The sequence below is a fragment of the Erithacus rubecula genome, assembly GCF_903797595.1.
Source record: "Erithacus rubecula genome assembly, chromosome: 9".
Lineage (NCBI taxonomy): Eukaryota > Metazoa > Chordata > Aves > Passeriformes > Muscicapidae > Erithacus > Erithacus rubecula.
Window position 1 is genome coordinate 11,789,325 of NC_136660.1, and position 22,126 is coordinate 11,811,450.

Below are 22,126 nucleotides of genomic sequence, written 5' to 3' on the forward strand. Positions count from 1 at the left end.
GCCCCTTGCTTCCATGCCATCCCACCTTTCCTGATGCCATCAGCCCTGAGTTAGTGACACACAGTCAGCACCACCTCTAGGACACAATTTATCTATTCCTTTGAGAGACAGTGAGAAGAGGCACAGATAAGGAATGTGGCCATGCCTGGGACACCACAGTCAAAGCCCTGTGTTGCCAGCACCAAAGCTTGCATACTTGCACATTCTCCAGCTCATTTTCCAAAAGTCACCATACCACCAGGCAATGAATGGTACCCTTCAGCAAGCTCAGTACTAAATCAGGTGAGCCTGGTAAAGGTATTCAGCTCAATGGGACTTGAAGGGGAAAAATGCACACGAAGGTGTCTGAACACATGAACTATGTTACATAAATATAAAAACTCAGAAAAATAGCTTCTCTTGTACAGTTGTCAATGCCAGAACAATATTCTATAGAAGAAAAAAAGCGTTTCTAGAAAACCAGGTTGTTGCACTGTTCTGACTATATGAAAATACTCTTTGTTTTTTGGTGGAACTGCAAGGTGCCTGGACCCTCTTGAGAAAAGTGTCACAGGCTGTGCTGAGCTGAGCTCAAAAGGAGGTCCTGGCCCTCCATCTGCTTAGCTGGGGTGTTCCTAATGCTCCTTTCACTGATGTGGAAACCAGGCAGTCATGGACAGTGGTATCAATCATAGCTAAGTCAGCTGAAAATGAACCTCAAGAAGAAAACAAACAAACAACAAAACCAGCCACAATAAAAACATTCCGAAAAAATGCAAGTCTTCTCTCAATCCAGTGATCAAATCCTGCTGCCCAGTAGGGGGGAAAGGGTGGGGTGCAAATTGGGACACAATTATTTCATATTTAAATGATTTTATTCAAAGGACCATTTCTAATGAAGGCTTTATTTGTATGATTTATGTAAACAGTTTCAAGTACAGCAGAACTACATTCTAACCATAAGCACAGTGCAGCAAAACTGTAAGAGCTCATTGCAGGTACCCAAGTGCCACTGTCACAGTGGGGACAGGACACCACTGCCAGGCAGTGCAGTCTGGGGCAGGGCTTGTCAGGGCTCCTGGGAGTCACCAGCCTGCTGCATTCTGTGTGCTCCCCAAAGCCCAGAGCCAGGGGAGCCTCACACCTGAGCCACACACCCAGCACCCACATGCCCATGTGTGTTAGCAACTTCCCCCATCATGGACAACACACTGAGAGCGTATGAACTCCCAAGGACAGTCCTGCAAGACTGCATATTAAAACTGTGAATGTCTGCCAGCTGTGTACCTCCCTGAGCAGGGCACTGGTGTCACATTCACTTCTCTAAACAAAGTGCCAGTAACTTCTGGTCATCAAAACTTCTAAGCCATTAATTTATCAAGATTAAAATCTATTAACCAAAATCCAAGAGATTAAGGTTGAATTACATATTAAAAAAAAAGATTTGAACATTTAAAAACATATTCTGACTTGTTATGCTTTTAGCAATAATTACATTATAGGACATGTGTTTGACACTTATTTTCTAGTGTTCAAAAAATATTTCAGTTGCTAGCTCTTTGCCATCTGTTTCCCATCATTATTTCATTAAAATAGTTTTCATCTCCCTTATAGTAGAAGAGCAAGACTGCTTTCTATGTGACTGGATTATCATCTCCTTTACTTAAACAGCCTCATTTCCAGCATTTTTTTTTTTTTTATTTTTTGAAGACGCATATGTACCTCCTCCAAACTCCACCCAGCAAGAGCTAACAAAGCAAGCTTGTTAAAACCAGCCAAATACATCTCCTTCTCTCCACCTGTCAAGAACACTTCTCCAAAGCCTCTGAGGAAACTAAATCAAATAACTCATCTGCTGCAATAAGCATGGGGATTTTCCTCCCTGAAAGGGAAAACTCACACTTGAATACACCTTGGATGAAAACCAAGGTCTAATGTACAATATGTAGCTTACACCACACAAAACACCATTCCCAGGCAAAATACTAGAGCTCAACAGCTTACACTGCTGTGAGTACCTGTGCAGGGGCAAAGTCACTCACATACAAGGAAGAGGTGGTTTCTGAGCAGTTATCAGGAGCAAGTGCAATAATTCTTACCTGGAAAATGCTGTTTGCAGCTGCTCACCGATTTGTCAGCACACACGCTGCTCTCACCTCATGATTTATGATGCTCTCTCCAGCACTGAGACTTCTATTACTGTCCTCGTTTATTGCCTGCAGCTGTCATTCTCACCAACAATTCTGCAGTTGTTTGTAGGTGAGGTATCAAAGGTATTTAGTGTGCACCTAGAGACGTAATTTTAATCAAACCTACTCACAGGCAGTATTTAAACGTTAGAAAAACTGCACAGAGTGCAGCAATTAATGCGAACTTGACCAACCAAAATTATGGCAGCCAGAAACGTTTACTCATAAATGCCTCAAAAGGATGGATGTCCAACAGGCCTGTGAACACCTGCTGATTTGTAAATGAAGATAAAAATAGTACCCATAGATCACAAAGCCTTCCGACAGGTATTTGAATGCACAATAAATATTAACACAAGTTCAGCAATTTCACTTTCTATGGTAAAAATGTCGCTGTGGCAGTAAATGCAGCTACATCTTTCTCATCACTACATTTTTCTCAGCCAGCTATTTCCACCTTAAACTAGTTGGGTTTTCCAGCATCTTCTCAAAAGCTGTTGAATTTCCCCCTTAAACTACTTGGGTTTTCCAGCATCATCTCAAAAGCTGCTGAATCTGCCCAGTTTAGAATAATGACAGTGTAAATGGAAAAAAAATTACATCCAAAAATTTCACTTTTAGAGATATCAGCGTTTTGTAGACATTAAAATTTTGCAAATCAGAAGTTCTGATCCACTGCAGTCCTTCCTTAACTTTTTTGGAAGGCACAAGTTGCTCAATGATTTGAAAAACACACAGGCGGCATTACTAAGTGTGACTACCAATTGCACTGCCCTGTTTTGAGAAAGGGTGGCAAACACCCTCCAAGGGTGAATTGGACCTACCACAACCTAACACGGCTTGGAAACAAAGCAGAAAGTGAGAAACAAGTCCTGGAGCTAAGCCTAATAGTACTTTCCTGTGTACTGTAAAGCTCCAGCTCCTTAAGTGAACCAATTATAACAGCATCTCTGTCCATTTAATGAGTTTCTAGTGCTTGTGAGCCAAAACAAAACCTGAAAATATGAGCCCTAAACAGGGTACTAAAGGCAGATCTCACAAAATATTCAAGTCTTTTATTATTTAAAATTATTTGATATGCCTGGATTCTAATGGCTGAATATTTTAAGGCCGGCAATCTTAAATTAGTCTAATCATTAGTCTAAGCACCAAAATCCACTTCCTGTATTGAAAGTTCTTTTATTCAAGACTATCCACACTGCATAGCTTGAAAATGGCACTCAAGGCAAAAACAATTGTGAATTTACAACCAAAAGGTAGCCTGAAGGCCATCACTGTCACAGTCAAGCTTGATTTATAGCTGAACAGATAATGTCAAAATACAAACTACAAATTAAACGTAACTCTAAGTAGAAAAAAATGATAGTTTTACACTATGGTGATAAACTACCAAAGAAGCTCTGATGTTTTTAAGTTGTTAATACTTACAATATATTCAGATATTAACTGATCCTATTACATCCCCATGCTCTAGTCCCTTCAGCCAACATGATGGGGTCACATTGAGAGCTGTGCAAAAAATGCACCCACTAACTGTGAGCCCACATTAAAGCATGAGTAGGTGTGCAACAGTCTCCTTTCAGGTTAAGGAACAAAATCTCCTTGTAGAAAGAGCACTAACTGTAGCATGTTTCAGAGTTAAGGGGTCTTTTACTTAAATCCACAATACATTTGTTTCCCATAGTAATTATTAGGAAAATAAATCAGAATTGGTCATGTATGCCTCATTAGGAAAAAACAAACCCACCATGAAAAAACTGACTTTACCTGTAATTTTAAACTTAAGAGAGCTGAGAGGCCATTTAAACTATAATAGTTCTTAGATTCAAACACAGATACACATTCTATCCTCAGATGGTGTCTCTAGGATCTGATCACTCAAGCATGTATATGATTCTTCACTGACAAACCACCTGACTCCTCTACTTGTGCAACTTGCATTACTCATAAGAAATCCTTGGCAGAGGCAGACCAACATATGTTAATTACTGGGCTGCATTATAATAGGTCTGACATCTTGTTTCTCATCCAGGGTTTAAAATAAAGGGAAACAACAGTCTCTTTCAATACAAAAGTACATATTTTTGCATCTCAGGCTAAAAATGTTCTATGTTAAAAACACAAATAGATCAACTGCCAAAGAATCCCTGCCTCTTTGGTGTTCCTTTTGGAGGGTTTACCCTTATTAAACAATAAAGGAAAGCAAAGAGCAGTTGGTGTATATTTTCTTTATTACAAAATATTCTTAAACTGGATGCAACAGGTAAAATGAGAGCTTGACTCCCCATTATTTCGTTTCTTGTATAAACAGTTTTTCAGGTAATGTTGGCTGCCAGTTTCTACAGCAAAATAAGGTTTAAATTCATGAACACTGAGGAGGATCATGACTAGAGCAAATATATACTTTAAAATATATTTTTATTTTTCATACAGCAGGCGATATGTATTATTTCCCTATTTTATGATTTAATATGCTGGGATATTGCTAGGACAAGATGCTGGCAACATTACAAATATTTTTGATTTACATTTCTCTTTATTGAGAAAGAGATACTGAGGGCCATAGCTGCAATTTCAGAAAAAGGAGTAAGACTCCACATGGACATGCTGTTTCTTTTTAGGTGACCAAATTAAAATTTTTACATCAGAATTTCAAATTGTATGACACCATAAAACTGCTAGAAACATGTGAAATTTCACTAATACTCTAAAATTATGCATTGGTACCAGATTTTCTTTCACAAAAGGTGTTTCAAAAAGCTTATGCATTGAATGATTCGTATGTGCATTTAGGATGCAAAACCTTTAAGAATACACTGAAAATGCTGTCTCAGAAGTTTGGGTTGTTTTTTTTTGCCAAAGTGATTATGTTAGTGTATCATGCAGCCATGACCAGACGCCTGCTGGTTATCCATGGTGCCCTCATCCATGTTCCCCTCATCCATGGTGCCCTCCCTGCACCGGGTGCCGTGCCGAGGCAGCGCTGGTCCCTCTCCGCAGGCACAGTGCCAGCCAAGAAGCTCCAGCCAGGAGCAGACAGATGGTGGCCAATAAGGAAACTATCACAGCGTCTTAGTCACCATGGCACAGCCTGGGCACCGCACAATAGCAGCCTGACTAGCATCGACTTTATCCCCGTTTCAGCTCGCTAATGTGTTTACCTGCCTATGCCTGGGGCTCCCAGCTCTGGGCACACACACCGAGCTGTCTTGGGTGAGCCACTCCAGCGGCATGGAGCTTACACGGACCCATCACAGCCTATCAGAGAGCTAAAGGCAGACATCCAAAGGTTACAAAACACTGCCTTAAACGCAGCATACCAGCCACCACTCTGTGGGAGCAGCTGTGCTCTAGGGTAGCTAAGAGGAAACATGCCAAAGTCTTAAAAATAGATGATCCGAGTACCAATTAGTTACCAAAAGAAACGTCAACAGTCAAATCCTAAATTTTCTGTATTTTTTGTATTTATTTGGAGATAAAACAACCTTGCTTAAGAATAAGACAAAAAGCACCATCTTGATTTCAAGGCACTCATTTGTTTACCCCAGCCAGCTCCTCAAAGCTCCACTCTGAATCCTCCAGCAGCAGCTACTGCTGCCACCTCAACCTAGTCCTTCTCTTCCCTGCAGACCCTGCACCTCTCAGGTGCTTTTTCAACTGGTTCCCTTACAAAAGTGCAATCTGCCATGAACACAGGTAGAATAAAAATGATTGCAAATATTTTCAGAGCCCATTTGAATAAAAAAAGTTCTGAAGCTCTATCCATCCCCAGCACTGCACGTTGCAGAAAGAAGCACAGCCTCACCCAAGCCTGTGCAGCACTGAGCACCATCTGCTCTGTGCCCCAGGGGCTTTCCACTCTCCCAACCTGCACGGCTCCAGCCAGTGCCACAGGCAGCAGAATCCAGCAGCTCTGCTCTCCCTGGCACACAGACTTTGGGGACACAGCAATTTCATGTGGATGTTTTAAAATATTCATCTTCCATCCTTCTGTTGCTGATTCCTCTGAAGAATAACCCATCTCTGAATGGCCATCCCTTTATGTATAACTCAGACCCAAGGATCACTCAGAATGCAAGGACTGGTCTCCAAAGGAAGCATTTGTAATGCTCACACCACTCCAAGGTGGTATCTTTCATATATAAACTGTACCTTTGCTAAACACCAGGTGTAAGTATTTGTTACCAACAAACATTGCAAAGGTTCCCTGGATTCATTCTGTACTCTGTCTCTCGCTGGTCACCAACAGCTGGTGTTTCACTTGTCCTTTGCTACAGAATAACAAGGCCAAATGAAACAGTGACTCCTGAGTTACACATAAACAAGCAAGTTCCCACTGCAGACGCGGGACTTTGTTTAGTGGAGTTTGAAGCTCTCCTGGGTGTCCAGCTTCCCACACAACTCCTGCCTGCCTGCTGCCTGCTCCCGGAGCAGCAGGATCAGAGCCCCCCTGCCGTCTCCTTCCCTGCAGTGCCCCTCAGAGCAGCGGGGCTGGCGAGTGGAAGCAGCGCTGAGCAAGCCCTTCCTCGGAGAGCTCCCCACAGCCACACGAGCCGCTGCGGCAGAAGCCGGTCCAGCGCCAGCGATAGAGCCCGAGCAAAGCAGAGGGCAAACTGCTGAGAAAGGACACAGCACCCACACGCTTGTACTGCCAAAATGCTGCAGGAAGAAGATGGGAGCCCCAGTGTTTTAACCTGCAAGGCTGATTTAACCAAGTCTGAGAGGGCTCTGCTAGTGACCCAAAATAACTTCTCCTTACATAATACTGTTATGATTTTAATGTGAGAGATGTCAGAGTATTACAGTGCCAAAAGCCAAAGCTACGCATTCATTTGGAAAGCAAGTAGCTCCCATCTCTAATGGTATCTAACTCCAGCTGGATTGCAACTCAATACTTTTTAAAAACAGTGCTGTAGATTTTTGGAGAAATCTCACACTTGAGAGAACAAGCAAAGACCCAAGTACAGTTCCTGAAACAAACATCTAAAAGCAGGACTGATAGCTGCTTTAAGTCTCGCCAGGTGAGACATATCAGAGTGGATATCTCAGAATCAAAAGGAGACTTGTGAATGGGATCAATTTGAACACTAGTTTGTAAAAAAACAGCCTTGACAGCGCAGCACATGTTGAATTTGCCTTTTCAGTCACACAACTACCATCCACATCAGCACATAAGTGCCCACTGCAACTCAGCATCTTGGTTTTCTGTGAAAAGGAAAGGTAAGGTTTTGTGGTTTTGTCAAGCATCTAAAGGACGTGCAGACAGTCAGGATCACAAAAGCACACAGGATGACAGTCCACTGGTCTGACACCCTTTAGAACAAGAATACCAGTTAAAAAAAAAGTTTAATTAAATGCAAAGTGAGTCAACCTGTGCTAAGTGGAGAAAGGAGGCTTTACTTGAAAAGGCCTGGGAAAAGCCTTGGGTTGCTGTAAGGGAGACCCAAGCAGAAGCTATGTATGTAACAGCTGTAAAGAAGTTAACTGCCCTGTGATCCCATTGCTGGGAAAAGAGTTATAAGCATTACACAAACACAAGAATTTACAAAAAGGACACTAAGAGACTGCACAGACTGCCTGACAACCCCTGCAAACCTGCAGGATAACAAACACTTTTCTCTTTCATCTATGGGTAGATGTATAAACAAATTGGTCTTCCAAAAATTCAGTGCCAATGAAGTATCTAAAACTGCTTTTTAAAGCATTTTCTTGCCCCCTTTTTTTTTTAGGGGGAAGTAGAATTGGCACAGTTTGGCAGAACGGGGGAAGATAATCAAATGACTCTTCCATTCACCTAAAAATACATTGTAGTTTTAAAACTGAAGTGTAGCAGTGCTTATTGTCAAAATAGTTTATCTGCAGGAACTTGCATTTTGCAATGTATTTTATACAAATGCATTTTCTAAGAAAATTCTCATGTTTATAAGGCTTCTTTTTATAATTTACAATAGCCAAGATCTTAGAGATGTGCTATACTAAGGAAAGCTAAGGGTCAAGTGAAAGCAATGATAGGTAAGGTCTTTATTTTCACGTTATCTAGGGGGGCATCCCACCTTTGGGCTGCACACACAGAAGTGCTGTTCAAACTGGGCACAGATTCAGCAGGACAGCAGCTGATGGATTTCTCATTTCCTCAACAAAGTGGTTGTAGTAGGAGGGATGGAGGTCTTGCAACTCAGGCTCAAGCCTCTCCTCCCTGTCATTGAACTCTCTTGTGGTGGATTTTTTCCCCTCATGCATCACACTCTCACACCTCTAAAATAACCAAGAGCAGATGGTAACCTTTGAGCTAGAGAATGCCCATTTAGCAGGTGGCTGCTGGACAACAGTCATGTCCAAGAGAAGAGCACAAGGGAAGGGTCTGAATTTCACATAAAGTCATAAAAACACCTTACAAGCTAACGATGATGTTTGCTTTTGGTGAGGTAGACTCTGAAACCCCCTTTGTCAGTGTGAGATCAGACAATTTCCAGTGAAATCTCATTTCAAACCTTTTCAAGCACCAACTGCCCTGCACTGTCAGCCTTGACACTGTCCTGCACATCTCCCTTGTCCCATGGTGCCCTTATTTACACAGTAAACCAGTACTAGATCAGTTAATCCATTTTCAGAAAGGGTGTTCAAAAACACAAGGAGAGAAACCTGCACTGCAGAATTTACTGATGGAGATACAGAGGTGTGTATTTCAGAACAGCCTAAAAGACTCCACTGTTCTCAGAGGGAATCAGGAATGTAGCCAAGAAACAAGCAGATACTCATCAAGGGAACTGTTTTGCTACTAAATGGCCAATTGAAGCCCCTACTATTCTGTCATATATCTGTGTCACTGCGGTCCCAATAAATAATGCTTTCTGATTAGTTATGAGACTATCTAGAAATCTCTAAGCCAGATACTGTTCACTGTGCCAGCCAGTCAGTCACTGGAGCCCTGAAGTCTCAAAGGAATGAAAAACTACAAGAATCCAAAAGACAACACAAACTTGTTGTCAAGGTATTGCTTTTTCTCTTACTCCTCAAACATGTTTTTACCTAATCAGCAAAGATGTCAAATGGTATCTCACAGCACAAAGAGCTGCCATATAAGTGAGTCCATTTCCCCATATCTGTGCATTAGATCAAGCAGTCAGTATTCTCTAGTTAATGGCACCTGGACCAAGCTGACTACTAAATTAAATCACCAGAAGAGTTCACCAGTTACCAGGCTGAGTTGAGAACATGAAAACAAGTAAGATTTGAAGAAAACCAAATAAAGCCAACAAACCACCTCCATACTGGTTTTGCATGACATTATCAGGTACATCACTTCTGTGGCTTTCATTCTCCTGCTATCTGACAACACATATGTATTATCTATGTGCTACAGTTGTTCCCCTTTCTGAAGTCAGGCCCACAGCAGTGCTGCTTGTCCCTGGAAATAAAAAAGGTTTACAGCAACCAGAGTCCCTCTGTGCCCACAGCCAACACTGACTACCAAAAATCTGGCATGTAGCCCTACAGGGTATGGATCAGGCAGCTGGACAATCGCCTGGGTAGGTTTCACAGGACTGAAGGAGGATGTCTTAGCCTGAGGACATGAGTTATAAATCAGGTCTCCACCACCCACATAAGGCAGGACAAACAAGGAAACAAAAAAATAAAAAGAAACCTCTTATAGAATAACAATGAGCAGTAGAGGTAATACAAACTCACACTTATATGAAATTTGCACAGGTTTGTAGCACTGTGCCTATCACTGGGTTTTGAGCAATTTCTTTTTCTCCCTCCCCCTGCTTGGTATTCAGCCAGGAGCCTTCCAACTTCACTTTGGGAATCAAGTCAAAGCTGGTCTGCAGAGGCAAAACATACTCTGGATCATCAAACAGGGGATATACTTCCCACATTTATGTTAATAAAATGTTACTGTGATAGGTTGTACGTGACTACCCCAACATCAGTACACTAGACAAAATACAAACCAGTCTCATCTATAGAATTATCTGTGTAAAGGACAGAAGTCCCTTTTCAAGCTTAGATATTTCACTAGATCCTAAACCCTATTTAAAAATGCATCAACCATCACTGACTGGAAAGGATTTGTTGGATGTTACACCATTCAGTACAGAGAATAAAAATTAGTTCCTCTATCCTCTGATAGAGGATATCCTTAGCTCATACAGAGCTAAAATGCATAAGCAACTGAAGGGAACTACAGGTCTTCCAGAACGAGTGATCACCTATGGGAGCCTTCAGAAGGGCAAGTTCTTTTAAAGAATGAGTCATTCCTTGTGGAGTAACTTAATTTCTATTGACACTTACAGGAGAAATTAGGTTGAAAGTGATTTTGTCTGTCTAAGAACAACTTTGCTTTTCTTACTGGATACCTAATACACATAGAAATCTGCCCTGCTCCATAAAGGCAAGGGCAGAGGCACTGTACTGAAGCCAGGAAACTTCATCTTTGCAGGCAATGTAGACTTCAGTGTATCTTAAACTATTAGAACCAAAAATAACATGTAACAAGTGCAAGGCCATCTCCTACTCTCATAATACACTACTGCCTCCAACAGTCTAGCTGTGGAGATCCATTACAACTCATTGCCTGGACATTTCCCTAGCAGCCTATATTCTCTTTAAAATATTCTAACATTAGCCAAGCTGAATCTTAATGATCACATGAAACCCAATGGAAGGTAAGAACTGAAAATTGCTACAAAAAAGATTTTCTGCTTTATAGTAAGAAGGGGGGAGGAAGGAAATCAATATGGCAAAACAACCTTTTAAGGCAAAGACACCATTTTAAAGCAGAAATTATTTCTAATACTACTGACAGCCTCAACTTGTCATCAGCAGGAAGGCTTATATACACTTGGAGTGAAGATGTGAACTGAGTGTAAGGAAAACATACAGTATCTGAGCAGGAGGTCTGTCTGTGGTGGTTCCGTATTGATGTGTTGTTAACTGTGTTTTCCCATAAAACACACCTAAATGGCTAAAGAAGGCTTGTGTTGCTTGTCCCACAACAGGCAGTTGACAGGAACAAGCATAAACCAACATAAACTCCCTGGCAATATTCTCACCGCTTTGGTGCAATACAGGATAGAATTTCACAAAAATTGGTCTAACTAGGAGCGAACAAATTAGCCAATTGCATAGTGGTCAAATTTGCTACCACAGGCATTAACTGCAGTCCTGCTTATTTATGAGAAACAGGCTTCCCAGGTAAAGCCCTAACAAGGCAAGCTCACGCCTCCCGCAGCATTTGATCACCCACGTCGTTAGAGCAGCACAGCAGGCACCACGAGTTCCTGGCCAGCCACTGCTCCATTTCTCACAGTCACATTATCTCCTGTGTGACTGGAAAAAGGCTGGATCCCTGTTGTTCTGAAACCTATCAACAACATTGGGGAAGGCAAAAAGAATTCCAACTCTTTTTCCCTTCCCAAATCTATTTTTCTTCCTTTTCAGGAGAGAAACCAGGCTTTCCAGGCTGCTAGTACAAACATCAAGTTGCTAAAAACCAGCCAACATTGTCTCCAACTATAGTATCAGTGATGTAACTGTTATCCGTGAGGGTTTGGGGTGTTGGCTTGGTTCTGGTTTGGCTTTTTTTCTTTTCCAACAGAAAACCTTTGGAGCCCATAAAAGTGGAAGAGATTTGGGGCAAAGGGCAAGCAACTCCCAAGAAAAGTTATGAATGGAACTATGCTACAGAACCTTGCCTTTCCACTCCTTGTACAGGAGAAATCATTCAGATGTTGCAAAAACTGATCCATTATCTTTTGTGGGTTTCTTAAAACGATCTAAAACCAGAATTGTACGCCATACTAAGGTCGCACATTTATTTCATCTCAGAGAGCACAAAACATTCTCTGTACATATACACAGCAACTCACTTCTTTCCTGAAACAAAGTTTTCATTGATCCTTTGCCACAGACTCAATTATTGTTTCTAATCATGATCAACGTTTATTTAAGGTATTGTGAACTGTAAACAATGCAAACAATAAAAGCATCTGTCCATGTTGACATGAATGTAATTGGCAGGTTAGATACCTATATTAACAGGTCCCAAAGGCGTTCTTCTTAAATTCAGAAAGCCTGAAGTAAATTTAAATTACAATTTACAGGATAATCTTGAAATCAGCCATTTTTCAAGGTAGTGTTATCTTGTGCAGATAAAAATCACAATCTGTCAAATCAGTCCCAGGAAATTCTTCATTGTTTTAAAACATAATCCTAAAGACTTTTTTTTTTTTTTTTTTTTTTTAAGCTTCTTTCTTTTTTAATGCAGTGGATTCTGCAAAATTCTTTCTTGCAGACCATGGGTGAAAAAAAATCCTCCTCTTGTAATATAGCAATTACAAATACATATGTAAAAGGAGCAGAAATCAAGGCACTTTAAAACAACACTTAAAAAGATAAAAAAGTACTTGACTATGGGATACTTAGGGGATTTCAAGTTAGGTTTTCCATAACCTCATTGTAGAAATAAGTGACCTTTTCCTTCTCCTCCTCCCCACCCCAAACTCTGAGGAAAACGGCCACCAAATGCACTCAGCTAGCCTCAAAGTCACACGTGCTCCATTGCAGATCTTGCTTTCAATGTCTCTTTTGTTTGATGGCTGGTGTTTCAACATCCTCAGCTTGGAACAGAAAAAGGTCAGAGCGAGTCTTCTGGCATTCACAAACCTGCACCAGGCCCCGCCAAGACAAGATTGATGCCATAGTACATTTTCCCCAGTCAAGAGAAGGAAGTGAAGCTCTGAATCCACAACCATGTTCGTCAGAGGGATTCCTTTCCCAAAGGTGTTTAGCTTTGCTACATTCCCTTGTGAAACTTTTCTGCTGCTGCTAGTAACATTTTTGAGTTACCCACTGTGCCATGTTACTGCCCGAGTATTGTAACTTGAACAGGTTCCCACCATAAGTCCTTTTAGCCATACATTCCAACATACAGCATTTTTTTTAATTCCCCTCCTGATTTTGCTTCACCCCTAGGTTATCCCCAGTGCCCTCACACCTGCCTGCTGCCTCACCTTCCCTCCCCTGCATGGGGAAGAGAGGCTGCACCATTAAACTTGCAGTGTGCAAGGCCAAGGTCCGTTCCACAGCTAGAGAGAAGCTGCTGCTAAAGATTCCTTAAAAGCTTTGGCACTTCACGGCAGTTGGAACTACTCAACCAGAGCTGGGAGCCAAAGCTTTGCCACAGCATTAATGGGCTTTTGCCCTTTTAAATTTTATAAGCCTGTCGCCTTTCTGATGCACACAGTTTTATTCAGAGCCCTAAATGGCCATTTCATATTTAAAAGAAAGCTTGCATAGGTAGCACCCTAAAACTACCCCAGGTCATTCATCACCCCAGCACTCCTACTGTCTCTTAGGAAACCTTTGATAGAGCATTTGTTCAGGCTGCCAAGTTAAATCCTCTTCTCTCGTGTCAATGCATTGAAAAAAGCAGTCAGAACACCAGCTTCACTCAGGCCTGCTGAAGTAAATGGAGAAAACCAATTCCTCTGGCACTACAGAGCCATTAAGCCGTTTGCAGATTACCAACTGAAGCACAAAAATACACACGGCGCACGATCGGACGACAGAGCAGAGCTGTGCCTTAAGTTTGCTTCGGTCTCGAAGAACTGACGCTGCAGCCGCAATTTGCAGCAAGTCGTGCAGCTGCGGGCGGGCGAGCGGGACCCCAGCAAAAGCCCGGACAAAAGCGGCGGTGCGGGGGTCCCGCTGCCGCGGCCGGGCAGGTTCCGCCTGGGCAGGGGCGGCGATGGGGCTGCGCTCCGAGGGGACCCCCGAGGCGCCGCCCCGCGCCTCTCACCGCAGCCTCCGAGGCGGCACCGAAATTAAACTTTACACGTGCAAAACAAAGTTTACAGTCTAAAACCCCGATTATAGCAACAACTTCCTCCCCCTGTCTCAGGCTGCCGCACTCCTTCCCTGCTACCGCGCCAGCCCAGAATGCTATCCCGAGCCCCGCGGGGGGGTGGGGGGGGGAACAAGAGCGTGGCTGGATGGCTCCTATTTTTATGTTTACATTCCTGAAGTGTCTTTTAACTGGCTGCCATTCCCCCTCTCCCCGCGAGCAGCTCCGCCGGCCGCCCCTGGAAGCCTTCCCTCGCTCCCCTCGCACAAAGGCGGGCGAGCTCCGGCCGGGCCGGGCCGGGCCGGGCACCCCCGGCCCGCTGCCCCCGCGCCCCCTCCCCTCCGCCCGGCGGCTTCCTGGACAGATGCACGGGGGGGAGGGAGGGGAAGAGAGAGGGAGGGAGGGGGGCTGCTCCTTCCTCCTGCCTGGCGAGAGAGGCCCAGGTCCCAACTGGCTCTCAAAGCCCAGACACAAGGAATGTACACCCAGGCAAGCTTCCCGGAGCCCCCAGAACAGGCGCAAGCTTCCCCCCGCGCCCCCCGAGCGCCGCACGGGCGGCCGGGCACGCACACAGCCGGCCGGGCACGCTCGCCCCGAGCCGCAGCCCGGGGCTCCAGCCCGCCCCGACGGCGCTCGCCCGGCCGGGGGCAGCCGCCGCCCCGCTCCCCGCAGCCCCCTTTGTGCTTGCGGCGCCTCCGCCGCCCGCCCGCCGCGGCTGCTCCAAGTTCGCCCCGGGCCGGGTCCCCCCGCGACCCCGCGGCCGGCCCGGGAAGGGCATTGCCGGGTACCGCCGCTTCCCCGCCGCCGGGCCCGGCTCCGCGGCTGCTCGCCCGCCCTCGCCCCGCGCCTCGGCGAGGACAGTCTGCCCCTTTAAGAAGTCTCCACACATTTTCTCCCCTTGCAAAATAAATATGTTGTTGTTTTCTTTTTTTTGTTTTTTTTTTTCCTCCCTGTACACCTATTTCCCCAGCGTGGCCGCTCCATTGTTTCTGCTCCGCCGAGACGCAACCCCTGCCCGGCCGCGAACGGGGAGGTGCGAGCAGGGAGCGCAAATAGACGCGAAACTTACCTACGGATTGCAAAGCAGCCTTGCAGCAGCAAAATAATAAGGAAGAAGGTAGGCAAAATCCTCTTTCCCCAACTGATTTGCAGCTCTACTCGGGTATTTTTAAATATATAATTTTGTTTATTCCCCTCCTTTCTTCCTTCTCCCCCTGCTTTCTTTTTTCTTCCTTCCCCCCCCCCCTTTTTTTTCCCCTTGCCCACAGACAGTGAAAAGGAGCTCAATGTTAGTGGGTGAGTAAGTGAATCAACTAGCAGAGAGCACAGCAAGTTGAAGTGTCAAATTACATTGGCTATTCTATTACCAAAGGGCCATGCTTTGTGGCTGCTGGCAAAATCTGTCCCAGATTCCTATCTGAAAGGGAGCTGCCTCCTACAGGGATGTTCTTCCCTTCGCCCTCTCCCTTCCCCTCTCCCCCCGCAACAACACACACACACACACACACATCCCCCCCGTCAAATCACACGAAGTTAAAAATCTTAGATACGAGTTAAAATACAAATATTGTCTTACAGTCTCTTTTAAGGCGGGGATTCTCGTTTTAGTCTTCCTGAATACCAAGCACTCGGAAACCCTTCCACTCTGGAAACTGAAAGCTGAAGAATATGTATACTCCCTTCGGTGTTTTTGTATTATTAAATAGGGGAAAACCACCCTGGACCTAACACACTCTCCAGCATGAGGTGTCTCCGTCTCTGTCGTGTTCACGACAGAATTTTTACGGGCATGGAAGGAACTACCGGGCGGGCAGGGGGATTACTCGGGAACGCCGAGACATCCTGCTGCTCCGTTATTGCACTTTAGCCCCCACCCCCCTCCATTTATTGCCACCGCCGCCACCCTCGGGGCCGCTGTTATTTTCAGAGCCCGGAGCTCCCGCCACCCAGGTAGGAGCGGGCTGTCCCGGGGGTCCCCGCTCAGCCGGGAGCGGGCGGGCGGCGGGGCGGGCCCGGAGGCGGCCCCGCGCGGGGGGGCGGTCAGGGGCCGGGGCCCCCCCGCCCGGAGCGCGGCCCCCGGCGCTAACAATAGGGCGTGTTTCTGCGCTGTTTCCCCCTGTGCTCCTGAGGAAACCCAGCCCGATTTCCAGGCAGAAAATAAGAAGAAACCGTCCTTGTCTGACGAGCACCAATCTGCTAAAAAACATCTCCCTCGACTTCTCTTCCCCTTGATAAAACACTTCCAGGACAATCAATATTTTATGATGAGTTGTTAATAAGCCTAATATATTCATCCCTGCTCCAACGGGGCTTGTTAGATTATGCAATTAAGATAAGCAATTTAAACAGCACTGTGTAGCTTCTCGCTGGTCACATTCGTCTTCTTGTTGGAGGAGGAGAACGATCGGGACTGTAAAGGGATGTCGGATCGCTCGGGGAAGGGGGAAGCTTGTCTGATTTATATATATACATGTGTATATATATATATTTATTTTTTTTTTTTTTTTTTCAGCTGCGTGCAGGCGTTACGGAGCGCTACGGCCGCTGTCGCCGCCGGTCCCCCCGCGGGGCTGTCCCCGTCCGCCGCCGCTGGCCGCGCCGATCCGCGCGGCGCCCGCAGCAGCGGGGCTACAGCGCCCGCCGGCCCCCGAGGGCAGTGCCCCCGCCCCGCTCGTTTACGCCTCCGTGGCGTCCCCAGAAAAAAGACCCCTCTTCCTGCCGTTCTCCCCGGCCGCCCCGGGGCGCGGGGGGTGCTGCGGACGCTGCGCCCCCGGCGCGCAGCCAGAGCGGCGCGCCCGCCCCGGCAGCGCCGCGGGGGGAGCCCCGGGCGGCAGCGCCCCGGCGGGGGCGGCCAGCCGGGGGCGGGCGGCGCGTCCCGCCGCTCCGGAGCGCTCCGGCTCCGCGTTTTGCGAGCGGCCGCGGTGTCAGCCGGGGAGCGCCGAATAACAAAGGCAAGTTTGAGAGCAGCCGCCGCCGCCGCCGCCGCACAGGCTGCGGTGACGTCAGGGAACAATGCCGCTGCCAGCCCGCCCGCCCGCCGCCCCTTAAAGGCGCACGGGGCGCTGCCGGGGCCCCGCCGCCGGCCCGGGGATGGCAGGGAGGGGGTGCCTGCGCCGCGCCCCCCGCCCGGCCCTCCTGGCACTGCCCGCGCGGACGGCGAGCGCAGGAGACTCCGCGTCTCACGGCTCCTGCCCGCCCTCCCTCCCGGCCGAGCCCCGCGCGGCCTCCGCCGCCCCGATCGCTGCCTGCAGCTGCCCGGAAGACGCGGCGGCCGCGGGGCGGGAGCGCTCGGCCCTGCCGGCCGGGCCGCAGCTCCCCGCGCTGTGGGGCCGGGCGGGCCCAGAGCCCGCTGCCCCGGGAGCCACTGCCCCGCCGCACCTACGAGCCCCGGGAGCCGCCAAGGGACGGCTCTCGCCCAGGGTGCAGGGGCCGGGCCCTGAGCGCTTCCAGCCAGACCCGCAGTGGGCCCTCGCCGCTGCCCGTCACGGTGCGCTGCCCTCCTCCCCGAGCCACTCTGGCCCCGTGACCGAGACTGCAGACCGCGGGCTTAAACAGCGGATACTGTCCAGCCAGTGCGGCTCATTTCACTCCTGCACAGCATTAGAGGTCTGATTGAAACAGGCGCAGAACAAGCCCAGCCTTTTAGCTAGCCTAAAAAGGGCACTGGAGCAATACAGTAATCTCCTGATAATCATACAGACGTCAGACATCATACCTTAAGAATTCATTTGCAATTAATAATCTTTTTAAGGCATCAAATTTAGTATCTTTCTAAGGTGTCAAGCCTTCTGTCTTGGACATGGGCAGAGTCAAAGCAGTAGGTTTTGATGCCTTATTGCTTGAGACCATCTTACAGAAACAGAAGATTAGAAAATTAGATCTTTGTGCAGCAGCACCATTACAAGGTTACAAGGCCTGTCCACTGTATTTAAGCACAACTTCCACTGATATCATCCAGGCTAAAAACGAATTGGTAAACACACATTTACTTTTCCAAGCTTTTTGTAGTTTTCCTGCGGACTATGTGCCAAACGAGCACATCATGCAGGATTTACCGGCTCCATCACCCTGCCTTCTTTCAGCAACCAAGTCGCCTGATCAATACAGTACATGGCTAGGAAAATAAAGGTCTTGCAGGAAATCATTGTAGTGATTTAGCAGGTGCCACTGTGCCCTCTGAACCCGCCTCTACTAAATTGGGCTTTGCCACACACTGTTGAGAGGCACCAAAGGGGTTGGAAGTGGTACCTGTCCACAGGGGATGTGCAGCCCTAGCAGCCTTTGCCACTTGCAGTCATCCGAGCTCAGGCAGCATTGCAGTGACAGCACGTGTTAAGTGGTGTCACAGCCAGATCCCAACCGCTACACCTGCCCACACAGAGCCTGCACTTCCACAGTCACAGTCACATTGCCTCTTTCCTCCTTAGGATGTGTTGGTCACCCATGAGGTTTTGCCCCAAAAGTGGCTGCAGCAGTTAGTGTATATAGTGTATTTATCAGTTTGTAAATTAAATTAATTCCCTGAGGATAAGGACAGCCATAGTTCTCTGACCTGTGCTGATATTATTATTGTGATTTTAGAATTTAGAAAGGTGCCACTAATGCTTGCTGATGTGCTTTTTTCCAGTCAGGGACCAGGCTAATCCCCTACAAGAATAAAGGACTTTTATAGCTGCTCCAATTCACTGCCAATTGCCTGCTCTGGCATAAATGGTGGACTGGTCAGTTTGACTGAAAATAAAGTTAGGAGTTTACATGTATGGCAGGGTTGGCTTAGGGTATTCAGTGTTGCCCCAAGAACACCCCTCTAAACATAGGCCTCAATTAAGCCCATCAGCCTAATTATCCAACTCAGTTGCAATGTCACAGCAAAACAAAAACAGTATTCACAAAATGATAAAGGATTGGGCCCTTTTTGTTTGTTCCAAGAGACCAGGCTGCTCTTCGTGTTCTCCACAATTCTGAGACTAAGAGACCTGGAACAGCTTTTAAATCAATGTCTGCACAAGCCTCAGTGCCTGGTCTGGGATCCTGGCTTAGCAGCATTCTGCTGCTGCAGTAGCAAAGCCATCAGCAAGCATGCAGACAGACAGTTATCCACGTTATTCCATGCTCTGTGGTGGGCCTGTCCACAAGGGATTAGACCAAATCTGCTAACCTCATTTCTGTTATATAACCTAAGACAGATCTGAACTCTTTTCTCCAGAGGATTGTATGGTAAACCAGAATATCACCTCCCCCTAGCCCTCTTCAGCTGCAGTTCAAATTAGGTTTTGCTGCTGTCATAATTCATCCTGTACCATAATGAAAATGGAATTGATTGAGATGGCATGTAGACATTGTGTCTAGACATACCCAGGTTACTTGTGTATACAAATTTTATCAGGTAACTGCTATCAATGCAGCTTTTTTTTTGGCATAGGATTCAGCACAGACCACAGAGGCCAAAGGTGAAGAGTGCATACTTTGATCTCAAGTCCACACTGAGCTATTGGGTGCTACAGCCACTAGTAACTAGGCTCCCTAGGTTAAGAGCTCACTCAAGTAAGCCCAACAGGGACTGCAGGTGTACAGCATGCACAAAAAACTGCCTGGGATCAGTGCTGATTTCATAACAGGGTGACATCAGCATTGCTTTTCTGGCAGCTGTTTGCTACACTCACACCCCTGGCACCACACCAGGTGATGATCCCCAGGTACACACATTTAGAAGTCCTCAAAACCCTCATGAAACTATTCATCCATCAGCACAAGTCTCTGATCTGCTCCTCTGTCATAACCCAGCTTAAGCAAATGCTTACTCTCATCAATAGTTGTGTTGAAGTTTAGCAAGTCTTCCTGATATAGCAACAGCAAAGGATGCCAGGAATGCTACTGGATGCAGTAAAATTACACCTATGTGAAAGTGAAATTAACTCAGTGAGACTGCAGTCAGGCTGTGCACATTACTCTGCACACATGAGAAACTATGTCCATTTTTGTCTTCATTAATAGTATGGGAAAGAAAACAGGGTTTATTTGGATTCATAAATTAGAGATGAAATTACTACACAAAGACATTAAGGAAATCTGCAGTTACACAAATTTGCAGTTACTTTTTCCTAGAGGAAAAAGTAAACAATTTTACTGAGAAAAACAAATTGAAAACAATTACAAGACACGAAGAGGGAAGTAGCTGGAGGTTTGGACTTTTTTCTCTTCCCTTTTCCTTTTGAGGCCTGAAAACATTTGCATATTGTCTTAAATTTCATGCTTTAGTCCTCATGAACTTGTGCTGCCTTAGTCAGAGTCTCTTGTGACTCAGAGGAGGGACTGGATTCCTCCAAAGGAGCTTTCGTATAACAGGCCAGACAAGAGCATCAATGAGGATTTTTTGGTCACTAAGGATCCACATCTTGTCTTTTATGGGAATTTACATTTACACATTCTCTTTACAGTAATTCTTTCTAAACCAGGCCACTACTCACACCAGTCTTCTGCAAACTGTTCTCTGTACTCCAAGCCCAAAACTCGCTCGGAGCTCCATGGGGTGCCACAGTTAGGCAACACAGACACTCAGCAAGCCCCAAGTAACTCTGACTGCTGAGCAGCTGTGCACCCAGCCTCACTTATGCATGGGGTATACTCTGAGAAGGATCAGAGCTACAGTTTACAGCATTGTCTTCAGCTCTCTCACACACACACACCATGCTGGATTATACAGGGGGTTTGATTAGTCTGACAAAGAGAATAAAGCCACTAAAAATTACATAGGAAGATAACACTGGGATGTATGCCTTCAAGAGGCAAAAATCACAGCTTAAAAACAAAAAGCAAGGGAAGGAAAGGATAGGAAGAGAAGGTAAGTTGTGTATAACACTCTGAAACAGAACTTAACGTATGTGAGCTGAGGAAATGGAGCATTGTAAACATGCTGTTTATATAGTGCCAAAAGGATACTTTTATGGGGATATAAACATTAGGTACCCCTGAGCATGCAAGCTAACCTTCCCAAGAAGATAAAGACTCTGCCCTGTTAGAGCCAAATCCAAGTCCAAATTCAAGAACCAAGCGTGTCTCCACTTTGAGAAATCTCAAATCAAAATTTGGTCTGGGCTGAAGTCACTTGACTCATCCAAACCTTGCCCTTAAAGCAAACAATTTCTAGGCAACCCAACTGAGATTGTTAAGCAGGGACTGTAGTCACTTCTGTTGTTATTAAATGCTTTTCAAACTACACTATTACAGTTTCAGGAGGAAAAGTGAAAAGGAAAACAAAACCTTATCCAAGTTGAAACTCAGGGGAATGCATTCAAGCAGAATATAATTAGCAAAGCTGGAAGATGGCCAGCATGAAATGTGCAACATCATAAAAAAACCAAAACAAGGATTTTGAATGACCACAACAAACAGGACCTTATTTCTAATCTGCTCCATATAAAGCAATCAGATAGTTTTATGTAACTCCAGACATGCCTGTAGCTACCTTGAGAGCACTTCACTTGTGTGTTAACTGAGATGTCCATAGTATGGATCTCCATTTCATGGATAGCAGAAGAAATACTACTCCATCTTTCTGTCATCTGACTACCTACTGCCAGATTTTTTCAGGAAGCAGGTCTTCTTTTAACCTCACTAAATTTTAATGGAGAAAGTTAATGAGATTTAGAGAACAACAAATTAAACTGTGTGTAAAACATGAATGTTGCAGTCAAAGCTGGACTTCTGTTTTTCCCCTTGGTTTCAGTTTTTGTGTGTTGCAGTTGAGGGAGACAGAGATGACAAAAAAAAACCAAAAAACAAAAAACCAACAAAACCACCAACTCCAAGCAGGGAACTTGGGTTCAGCTCTGGTCTGAGCGTCTGTGAGAGATTTTAGTCTAAACTGGCTAGGCTGACAGTGTGCAAGGAGAACAAGCAACAATAAAATAAGATGTTACTCTCAAGACAGTGTGAACGGCTTCCTATCAGACAGAGCTTGCCAGGGCTCTATAACGCTTTGTAACACAGCTAGTCATGCTAAATAAAATGTAGCCTTAAACACACTTAGGACTGGATTCTCAATGGGTCCTCCAATTTAGCAAGCAGAATAATCTATTTTTTACCTAACCAACTCTCTTTAGTACCACAG

General features: G+C 45.7%; 1 protein-coding gene across 8 annotated transcripts in view; it reads right to left on the bottom strand.

Annotated features, from left to right (window-relative positions):
• The window catches only part of ZMIZ1 (zinc finger MIZ-type containing 1), a 334,693-nt gene extending 318,762 nt beyond the window's left edge, over window positions 1-15,931 (bottom strand). For 3 of the 8 annotated variants that reach the window (XM_079311882.1, XM_079311883.1, XM_079311878.1), the window contains exon 1: window positions 15,086-15,339. The gene's annotated coding sequence lies outside the window, so the exon portion shown is untranslated. Of the gene's footprint in view, window positions 1-15,085; window positions 15,345-15,592 lie in introns of those variants that run through there. The other 5 variants (XM_079311885.1, XM_079311884.1, XM_079311881.1 and 2 more) reach the window with 4 other exon arrangements.
• Between the last annotated feature and the right edge of the window lie 6,195 nt (window positions 15,932-22,126).